This window comes from Trachurus trachurus (genome assembly GCF_905171665.1).
Source record: "Trachurus trachurus genome assembly, chromosome: 18".
NCBI classification, from domain to species: Eukaryota; Metazoa; Chordata; class Actinopteri; order Carangiformes; family Carangidae; genus Trachurus; species Trachurus trachurus.
In genome coordinates this window covers 7,396,013-7,407,045 of record NC_139909.1, presented here as the reverse complement: position 1 = coordinate 7,407,045, position 11,033 = coordinate 7,396,013, and the positions used below count along the sequence as shown (strand labels likewise).

The 11,033-nt window shown below is 40.8% G+C and overlaps 1 long non-coding RNA gene across 1 annotated transcript; it reads left to right on the top strand.

The window, feature by feature from the left end:
• The first annotated feature begins 4,845 nt into the window (after nt 1–4,845).
• On the top strand, nt 4,846–6,083 carry LOC311001425. The gene is made up of 3 exons (XR_014596181.1): nt 4,846–5,003; nt 5,537–5,650; nt 5,854–6,083. It is a non-coding gene; the product is annotated as an uncharacterized lncRNA (long non-coding RNA).
• Nucleotides 6,084–11,033: the final 4,950 nt, after the last annotated feature.

The window sequence follows — 11,033 nt, the reverse complement described above, 5'->3', positions numbered from 1 at the left end:
TGATGTGTCTTTACATGCACAAACACAGTCACCCTTACAGAGTAACTACAAGGCCTTATACTTCGACCGACAAAGAGATTTCAGTGCAATAAACTGAGACACAAACGTGAAATTATGATCTTATGCAAATATCAGATCTGGATTTATCTTATTTGCTCTTGTGTCTGTGCATTTCATTGTTTTTAATGTAAATTGTGTGGATTTTGTGTGAAAATGTTTCTGTATTTTTTTTTTGTCCATTTCCACCTGAAAGGAATTGTGACATTTGTTTGCTGTTAAGCTCCTCTGGTGTTCACCTGTGGCACGTTCAGGTCAAGGGGGAAAAGATGGGTGATTCGAGTTATTGCTTGTGTCAGATATCATCCACCTGAGCTCCCAGATCGTTGTGGTGACTTCAAGCAGCGCTGCTCTCGGCCTGTAGAGAGTTAGTGCTGCCACCTGATGGTCAACCACTGCTATGACATCTTCATTTTGCAGTCTTGTCTTTCCTTTTAGATTAAATCATTGCCAAGATGATGTGACAAATAATTAAAATGATTTTCAGACGGCCATAAAATACATACTTTGTTTCTTTCTTTTTTTTTCTTACTATCCTTTTGTGTTTATTTGCTCCTACATTAATTTGTGTATTTGAAGGCATCAGTGGCAACATAGTGCATTAAGGCACCAACAAAGCAAAGGAAGTGATACCATCTCATCTCACCATCACATTTAGCTCAAATGAATGCAAACAGGATTCTTCTTTATAACAATTACACTTCTTTTTAGCAGTGAAACTTTCAGTTGAACCACATCTTTGGCCCAGTTCGACAGATCGAGGACAAAAAAACAAACCAAATGTCATGTCACCCTCACCATAGCAACACAAATTTTCAGAGAGGAAACACACATTGTTCTGAGAGTGACACGAAACAATGTGGAGCAGTTTCAGCATGACTGCCTTGCGAGTCATCCGAGAAAGTTGTGCGTGATTGATTACACATGAAAATGAGACCGTTGGAGGATGAGTTGAATGGTTCATTAACTACAGAGTCTATGGTTGGTATAATCGTGTCTTTATTAAAGATGCTTCAAGTTTTATCATTGATTGAAAAAGTGAACTTTGACCTATAGGCTACTGAGAAAAAATACTGAGCTGGAAGTCACACTGTTATTTCTGTGCTTTAGAGCAAATGTGTTACTTGTAAAACACTGTTTTAAGCACTTAATTCTTCATTATCATCACCATCAGTGAGATTAAAGCCATTCCGCTGCCGGGCAACAAGCACAGAGTCATAAATAACGATCTTAAGCAGCAATAAGAACAAACACAACAAATATTAATTTTCTGTTTAATGCATTTTGCATGCGATTCAATGATAAAATTAAAATGTGCGTGATCCTTTTTTGAGTGTTTTCTTACTTTGGTGACAGTGGCTGTCACTGTAGCTACTGTCTCGCAGTGTAATATTATTAGCTGAGACAGCATGTCTGGTGATGTCTTCTGCTGTGGTTAGCTAGTTCCTGTCGCGTATTGTGAACATATATATGCAAACAGAGATGTGAGGTGATGGCAGAGTCACACTGTCAGCTGGAGAGACAGACGTTTCTCTCATCTGTCATTTGGAGGGAACAGAAGCAGAAGAAAAAGAAGAGTTGATGGTGATGGCTACGATGAAGGTTTACCTGCTGATCTGGGCTCTTGGTAAGTCGGTGGAGAGAGAAAAAGCTGTGGTTTACTGTGTTTAGTTTGAAATGTCAACCTGAAAGACTTCTCTTGTACCGCACTGTCATGTGGGTTTCAGTCGAGTTACTTGCCATCAGTTTGTTGCTCATTAACCGATCTTTAACCAGAGACAGAAATACTCCAGAAACTTGAGCACGACTTCAAATCAACTTCAATTAATTAATTTATCTTAACTTGTGCACTCACTGACCTCGCCGCATGTCTTCTATCTGATGTATCTGATCTTAAACTCGTTGACAGCAGTTCCCCTTCAGAGTGCACGCTATCTGACGTGTCCGATGCAACTGAGTTCCCATATCACACCTCACATCGCGCACACCACGGCCACAGTAAATAGTATTTTCTGATTTGCTATCGTACAGGAAACCTCAGACGTTCGGTGGCTCCATCAGCAGCAGCTTGTTAAAATTAACAAGTCACAAAACCAACTTGTGCAGAATGTGTTGCAGAAAGTAGCTGGCCGTCGATTCAGAGCCTCAAGGGTCAAACTGTGTTTTATACACTAATGCAAATGGGTGCAAAGCATCAGGGAACATTTGTTGCAACATAAGATTTGTTTCTTGAATATTTTAGCGATTGAAATCTTGAGAAAATACAGGAAGCATCTTAGATAACAATCTTTCATTAAACTTTCAAAGACTCGTCAATGACAGGTTGGCGGTTGGGTTCGTTCAGACTGTTGCAACTCTTGTGTTTTATTGTTGTATTTTTGTTACGTATGCTCATGTTTGCTTGTTTTTTTTTTTTTTTTGCACAGCTGCCACACTCATGTTATCAAGAGGATCAAATGGACAATACAAAGAGGTTGATGATGAGGATGATGATGCTGAAATCAATGAAGATGTCAGTGGCGACTATGATGAAAATGACAGGGAACTCTTTAACAACCTTCAAGGTAACCTTCAACCCTCTCTATTCTTTATGTCTTTATGATTTAGACAAGCCTGCTCTTCACTTGATGCAAGTTCAATCAAATCAAATCAACTTTATTTGTCCCGGGAGGGAAATTTGTCTTGGGCATAATACAGCTGCTTTGTACTTGTAAAACATACATACACAATACATACATTACAGTAGCAACACTGGCACACATATCCAAGAGAGAAAAGAGAAAAAAGAAGAAAAAAAAAAGAGAAAGTGCGGAGAGTGCAATAAATAGTTTAAAATACTCATAAAACAAGTTCAAATAAAAAAAACATACAAAAAAAAAAACTAAAAGAGAACAAGGGATGTTAATTAAAGCCAGCAGGTTTAAGTCTTATCTTTTTGTGTGAGAAATTGGAGAGCCGAGTCTGTAACGATGAATCAGTCGGTCGACCGTTGATCTACCTGGAACCCTCCTCAGTCGAAACTCAGCTGCCGTAGCTAGCGAGACGAACTCTGAACTGAATGTCTCCACATCCTGATGCGACGTGCACGGGACCTTCGGCCTGTAAAACTACAAACGGAAAGAGCAAACTGTGTTTTCAGCGTCTGATTCTGAGATCTGAGTAGAGTTTACACAGGGACGCAGGGCCGGTAGTATGACAACCAAAAAATACTGTTAAAAAATGACACAACTCGTGATAACTAATGACGGTGTCCAATGTAGAGATGTGGATTGTGCAAGTGGGTAACACTTTACAATAACGGTCCCTTAATTAACGTTAGTTAGTACATTATCAAGCATTAATTAACTGTTTACAGATATATTAACGATCATTATTATGTATTACTTAGGGTTAGGAAACACATTCATTAATGTAGCCTAGTAGTAAGCAGTTTAATCTCTCTTAGTTAAAGGGATAGTTCACCCAAAATTCAAATTTCACTCATTATCTACTCACCCTCATGTCAACTAAGAGCTGAGAGAATCTTCAGAGTCCTCCGTGCCTTCTCTGAGTTACGGGGGGGTCCGTGCAGCAGTATTTGTCCATATAATGGTTGTGAATGGATACCAACTTTCTTCGTCCAAAAAGACACACCAAAAAACATCCAAATACTGTACCTCCACACAGCTCGTCTGTAATGTCCCTCTTGTATTGAAGCCCTGACATGAAAATTCTCACAGCTCTTAGTCAACATGAGGGTGAGTATATAATGAGTGAAATTTGAATTTTGGGTGAACTATCCCTTTAATGTGTACTACTCAAAGTTAGTTAATAAATTAAAAGTTGAATAATGTAATTAGTTATTATTATGAATGCATTACTCAGCATTAATTAACACATTAGTTTATAAATTAATGCTTAATAAGGTACTAACTCACGTTAATTAAGGGACCCTTATTGTAAAGTGTTACCTGCAAGTGTGTAGAGTTTAGGAAGTTCATGCATTTTTGCTACAACCGTGTTTCCTGAACCTGGGCCTAGTGTTTAGTGGGTATGATCACTGACTGTACCGTTACACCGTGATGAAACGTCCTGCTTAACCTCCACGTTACTGTGTTTTAATGGCCGACCCATTCTCTCTCTCTCTCTGCCTACAGTCAACATCACTGGAAGCCCCGCCTCCAGCCCCGCCTCCAGAGCCAACCTCAACACGCCCAGCCTCTGCCTCATCTTCGTTCTCCTCGCTCTGTGCATCTGTATCATGTTTGTTTGAGAGGACCCGGTGTTGATGTAATCATAATAATAACAACCTTAACCCTAAATCTGTTCCATTACATTCTTAAGTTTGTATCCTAAAGTTGTTGTGGTGTTCCTGTTTGCAGACGATCTTACACTTTATCTCTAAATCTGTCGCCACACAACTTGAACTGTTCTGTTTCACTACCTTAAGTAAAAGTTTTATGTTCGATCTGATCTTAGTTGTGGGTGTCATTATGCCAACTCGCTGAGACGATTGGTGGATTAATCCATTCGACCAATGACAGAGGTGATCAAATGGTCTTGGGAATTTGTGATTGCCAGTTTGAGAAAGTCTTAAACAATCGGTTGTTGATCAATAATCACCATCATAGTGCAATGCATATTTTGACATTATCAAGGAGGTTTCATTTCAACTTCTTATCCCAAATTGTGATGACAAGTCTCAAGTCTTTTGAAGTGAAAATTTCCCTAAACCAAGAAAACTGACCGTGTCACGAGTGAAGAAGTCTGTGTGGTCGGCTGGTTCCTGTTTCAGTAGACAGATCGTCTCTGTGAGTGTGAGAGGAGAATTTTAAGTTGGTCAGTTAGAGAAAGTCCTTCTCAAACTCCTTCGACTGGCATTTGAAGGAGAAGAAGAAGAAGAAGAAGAAGATAGGAGGTGAAAAAGACGGCGAGGATGAAGGTTTATCTGTTGATGTGGGTTCTCGGTGAGTCTGTGTTTCACTCCCTGCTTCCTTTGAGCCAAAACTTGTACCTTGAGGCACCAGCCGGGGTGTGGTACACTAGATGGTACAGTAAGGTTTAAAAATGTAATGAAAACTTTTGGTGCAAAGCTTTTTAAAAGATTAAAGGGATAGTTCACCCAAAATTGAAATTTCATTTCTACTCACCCTCATGTCGACTAAGGGCTGGGAGAAGTTTCAGAGTCCTCTGAGTCCGTGCCTTCCCAGAGTTACAGCGGGGCTCGGCGCAGCAGCTGCATGTCCATATGACGGTTGCGAACGGAGCTCACTTTTCTTCGTCCAAAAAGACACACCAAAAAACATCCAAATACCTCCATAGTGAACTCTGAGAAGGCACGGAGGACTCTGAAACTTCTCCCAGCCCTTAGTCGACATGAGGGTGAGTAGATAATGAGTGAAATTTGAATTTGGGTTGAACTATCCCTTTAACTCACATGTAGTCATAACTTATCTAAACATATATTTTTATTTATCCGTCTGTCTTTATATCCCTGTAGCTGCTGCACTCGTGTTATCAGGAGGATCCAATGATGATGATCCTCATGACATGGAAATCTTGAACTACAATTATTCAGATTACTTCAATTTTTCTTCATATGGAGATTATTATGGTGAGTTTTTTATTATTATTATTTTTATTTTATGGTGAGTTTTATCAATTCATACCTGAAAAAATCCCTCTTATCACTTTAGGGAGGTAACAGTGACTCCAACAACCGCAGTCTGCCCTACAGTGAACTACTGTACAATACATGTACTACATATAATTAGGGAAAACATATTTACATCTCTCTCTCTCTCTCTCTACTTACAGACTACAATGAATGGATACTGTCCGGAGCCAACGTTAACTTCCCCTACCTCAGCTATGTTCTCCTTGTTCTGTGCATGTTAGCATTTTAACATGCAACTGCATCATCTTTGTTGCGAGGACCTGAAGTTGAACCCTGTAATCATGTATGCACTGTCAGTTTCCATAATCTGTTTCATTATATTCTAAAGTTTAAATTGTGTTGTTTCTGTCTGCAGATGAAGTCACTTTACATCTCTAACTCTGTCTCTGATTAAAATTCTGCATCCACAAATCTGTATGCCTCTCTCTTCAAAAACAGTCTCTTTCGTCTATCATAGGTCTTGGTTAGTGTGTTAAGGTGTATAAAGCATATAAATTAACACTCTAACCAGCTGTGACCTAAATGAGCTGCTATGTGTTGATGCATCAGTCAGGGATGCCAAATATGTACTTTTCAGGATTTGTTGAGCCGGTGGCATGGTGGCACACGGGTATGTTTTTTTTTTTGTAATGGGGGCCTAAACCTAGAGCACTGGAAAAGAGAGTAATGACACGCATTGGTCCAATGGAAGCGCCTCCTGATGGCGGAATATGGGTATTGCAAAAGCGCCCAAGAACTGACATCTCTGCATTGTTGGTGAATGAGCAAGTGTGGTATTTTCAATAATTAAAGGACATTTATAGATCACCCACGTTAATAGCATAATTGAGGATCCTTTACAGATAAACATTAACACATAGGCGAGTAAAAAAAAAAAAAAAAAGTTGTCTACATTAATGTTTCAATCTACATTTTGTAATAAACAAATTGTAAGTATAATTTGATATGACCAAGACACCTAAAAACAAAAACACGGCCGTTTTCATTAATTTACAAGCAAGTGGGCAACGCACATACATCGGAGTGAATGAGTTTTCTGGGCGCTTTTGCAATACCCATATCCTGCCACTCGGGGCGCAAAACCCTTAACACGGGAGTCAATGGTGGTGCTGTTACTCTCTTTTCCAGTGCTGTACCTAAACCTAACTACTGACTAATGGCAGGGCCCTACAGGTAACAGATTAATGAATGGAGTAGTAGATTTTAAAAGGTAAAATGCCATAAGGCCTTGCATTAGATCAATGTTAAAAATTGACTGGAAATTTGAAAATATGACCATTGGTGTGTCCCAAATCGCGCACTTCTGCACTTACACTTAATATTTTGAGTGCATAAGTGCGTTCACACTGAGCAGTGTGCGAAAATGTAGTGCGCTATGCGCACTCAATTGGCGCACTCAAACGGCCATTGAGTGTGGATCGATGCATACTTTCCACACTTAACGGCCGCCATCTTGGTGACGTAGCGGAAACACGTCACTACTTTTCAAACGGCGGCGGTTGCTTTCAGCAGCGACGGAGCTGACACCGGCGTAAACGTCTTTAAAAACACTCATAACAGCACAACAACAACACTAACACAATAAAACACAACTTAATAGCTCGTTTTGATCGGCAAAAAGCGCTGTCAAGTGTCGGCGATAGGGCTCTAACGGCCGGTTGCTATGGTTGCAATCAGAATTTAAAAAATAGAAGAAGCAGCTGTCGAGTCATTTCCGGTAAGTGCGCAGCAGCAGTGTTTGATTTGAGACGGTACTAACCTGTCGAAATGTGAGTGCAGTGCACTGCTTTACAGTACACTGTAAAACAGTACACTGTAAAGCAGTGCACTGAGAGAAGTGTGCGATTTGAGACACAGCACATGTAATCATGTGTTATCATATCCCAACTTGAGATGGCGTGAAAGTCTTTGAAAGTGGATCCAGATGTCTCATCCCTGAGGTAGCTACTTCATGGTACTTGCTCCAAACCTGGGCAGTGAACTTGACTTGGTTACAATTAGAAGTGGGTTTACAGTGAATAGTGAACATATTCATTTCATTTTCATTTCATTTATTAGTTTATTTCATAGGGACAGTGCACCACTAATCAACAGAGTTGAAAGAAAAACTGTAAGTGGGCCAGATTCATATCAACATCTTAGCTAGGTCCTCCAAATGGGGTCATTCCTATGTTCCCACAGCCCTTTGGTCCCACCATTGGTTGGGTTTAGGCAATGAGAGAGATAGAGTCCAGATAGGTAGAGAGAGTCCAGTGGGAACATAGGATTGAGGGAACATAGGGCTGTGGGAACATAGGCACGCTCCCCTCCAAATAACTGATTCATGGCTTCAGTCCATCGCCCCACAACTGGACTGGCCAACATTCAAAGCCTTACCCTACACACACATTGACAGGCTCGGCTCACTCTCGTAGTCATCACAGCTCCAAGTCAACCCTTACTTACTCTTGTTACCTGTTTTCCTGTGGTACACACTGTTCTGAAAGCTGGCGGGGCCACATTGTCTAAGTGGAATAAATTGACAGTACAGTGAGTGAACAAGTCTGTTGATGTGGTCGGCTAGTTCCTGTTTCAGTAGACAGATTGTCTCGGTGAGTTTGAGAGGAGAGGTTTAAGTCAATTGGAGAAACTTTAGCGAGTTTACGAACTGGTATTTGGGGGAGAAGGAGAAGAAGACGACGACAAGGATGAAGGTTTATCTGCTGATGTGGGCTCTCGGTGAGTCTGTCTTTCACTACCTGCTTCGTTTCTCGACAATTTTTTTTTTTTTCATCATCAGGCACCAGATGGGGTGTGAGTACACTGGTAGGTGCTTTCGAAATTCAAATGAAAACTTCATTCAGAGTGAATGAACCATCAAAGATGTGGTAGCAGAGTGTCAAAGAGGAAACTATACAACAACAAACCACAATTGGGGAAGATTTGAAAAACCTTTAAATTCCTGATTGATATCAAAACAGTCGCTGCCGGTGACTCCTTCCCTTGTATGATGCTGATTGGTGCAAACATTTTAAAGAGATTAACTATGTAATGTGGCATTATAATACATGTTGCGCAGTGCGTTTAATTCTTCTGTTTTTATGTCCCTGAAGCTGCTGCACTCGTTTTATCAGGAGGATATGATGATGATGATGATGATGATGGTGATGATGATGATGATGATACATACTCGGATTATTACGATTATCCATCAAATGACACTGATTTATATGTACTCATACCTGAAAATTTTCGAATTCCATCACCTTGGGGAGATCACGATGACTCACCCCCAGGTAACCCCACTCTGTCCCACAATAAGCTGCATACTCTACTACATATAGTGGGGTTACATCTCTTTCCTTCTCTCTACTTACAGTCAACACCGCCAGCGACCCGACACCCTTGTCCAGAGCCAACCTCAACTGCCCCGACCTCATCCATTTTCTCCTTGTCCTGTGCATCGTAGCATGTTAAAATGCAACTGGATCCTTATGAGGACCTGATGTTGAAGCCTGTAACCATAAATACACTGTAAACTTTCATAATCTGTTTCATTGGATTGTGAAGTTTAAATTCTAAAGTTATTGTCGTGTTTCTGTTTGCAGATGATGTCACTCTTTATCTCTAACTCTGTCTTTGATTTAAAAAAATGTCTCTACGGTTTTATGTGTGATCTGACCTTAGTTAAGTGTGTCAATATGTACTGTTACACAATGTATGCAGCAATATATTTAGCTGCACTTTGACCAGCTGTGACCTAAAAGAAAAAAGATGCGTGTGTAGGTGCATTAGCCAACCAATACTTCTATTGTCTGTGGTTTGTTGACACATTTCTGACACATTTCTAAAATACCAAGCGCTAAAGCCAAAAGCACATTCTCTAAAATGACAACTTGAGCACCAAAAGCTGGAGAGCTTTTAAAGTGCATCCGTCATTTTGTAGTTTTAAAGTTAATTTGACAGAGCTCCATGTTGTTGGCGAAGTTTTATCTGTTCTGTGGCTTCAAACGTGGCAATGTGAGAACTATAGCATGAGGCCGGTTCCAGCTGCTGAGGTAAAGACTGAAGCAGCATCCTGTGTTATACGGAGCTCGAGCTGCGGTCGATGACTCAGTTCCTGGTTACTGACTGATACTGAGAGACATTTAGAGGGTAGAGAGACATAGAGAGTGTAGCATAGAGAGAGAGAGAGAGAGAGAGAGAGAGAGAGAGAGAGAGAGAGAGAGAGAGGCCATGGGGGGGCGAGTTGTTGAGAAACACAGGGGCTAGACAGGAAAATGTAAAAAGATAATGTATCGCATTTTGTGGGCGGAGAGACAGGTTGGTGAAGAAGACAAAGAGATATATCTCATTGGCCAATGTGGACCGATTTTGAACCAAAACAATGGGCATCATTCATTATCTTCTGGGGTCAGATTTTTTTGCTTTAGAGGTTTAGAGGTTAGGCTGCAGAGGTTCAGTCCTGGGAAGTTGGATGGGGGTCAGGTTGCAGCTCTCTGCAGGCCAGCTGAGTTTCTCCACTGTTACAGTAAAACGATGCCTTCAGGTGCCTGGCCTTTATAGCTGCATTGAAACAAAGTCGGGGTTTCCCCCAAAACTGCTGCTGCAACGTCTAAAGATCAGAAAATATCATGGCGAGCTGCAGCATTCTCAGCCCCTAGTCTGTTCCTGTCTAAATACTTTGGCTATAGACTTATACATTTTTAAAGAAGTAATTATATATGATTCAAACTGTTTATAAGAGTCACTGATTTGAGGAGGTGAAACTAAAGCCTGATGGTCAGAAATCAGGCTTTTGCTGCAAAGTGCATGAAATAAAATAAGCGAAGACACAAACAGAACAACGGCTCAGGCTCTGCATCCTGTAGAGGACCACGTCTACGAAGGTCTGGACCTCTGGAGACCACCAAGGCCGAACTTCAGCTTTGTTGTGTTAATTGCTGCCTTGTTATTTTCAATGAATCTTGGGATATTTTGACATCTGAAGGACCGGTCCATTGGAGCCTCAGTTTCCCAGGACAAGAGACACCAGTGTGAGGCAGTCTTTCTTCAAATGTGATTTTTCCCCAAAATTTGTCCCAAATGATGTTGGTGGTGACTTTTTCTGTGTTTAGTGCTTTTAGTTTTCTACCGTTGAGTTTAATTTTGTTGGTTAAAGTTCTACAAGTAACATTTTCAACGTGGTTCTCGTGTCTGTGGCTCTTATGCCATATGTACTGAGACTAAGCAGTGAGAAAGATAAAGCAAGAGAGCTGCAGAGGTAGGAAGAGAGAGAGCAAGCGAGAGCGAGTGGGGAGGAAAGGTTGCGAGACACTGAAAGATAGAGAGCAGGTGGAGA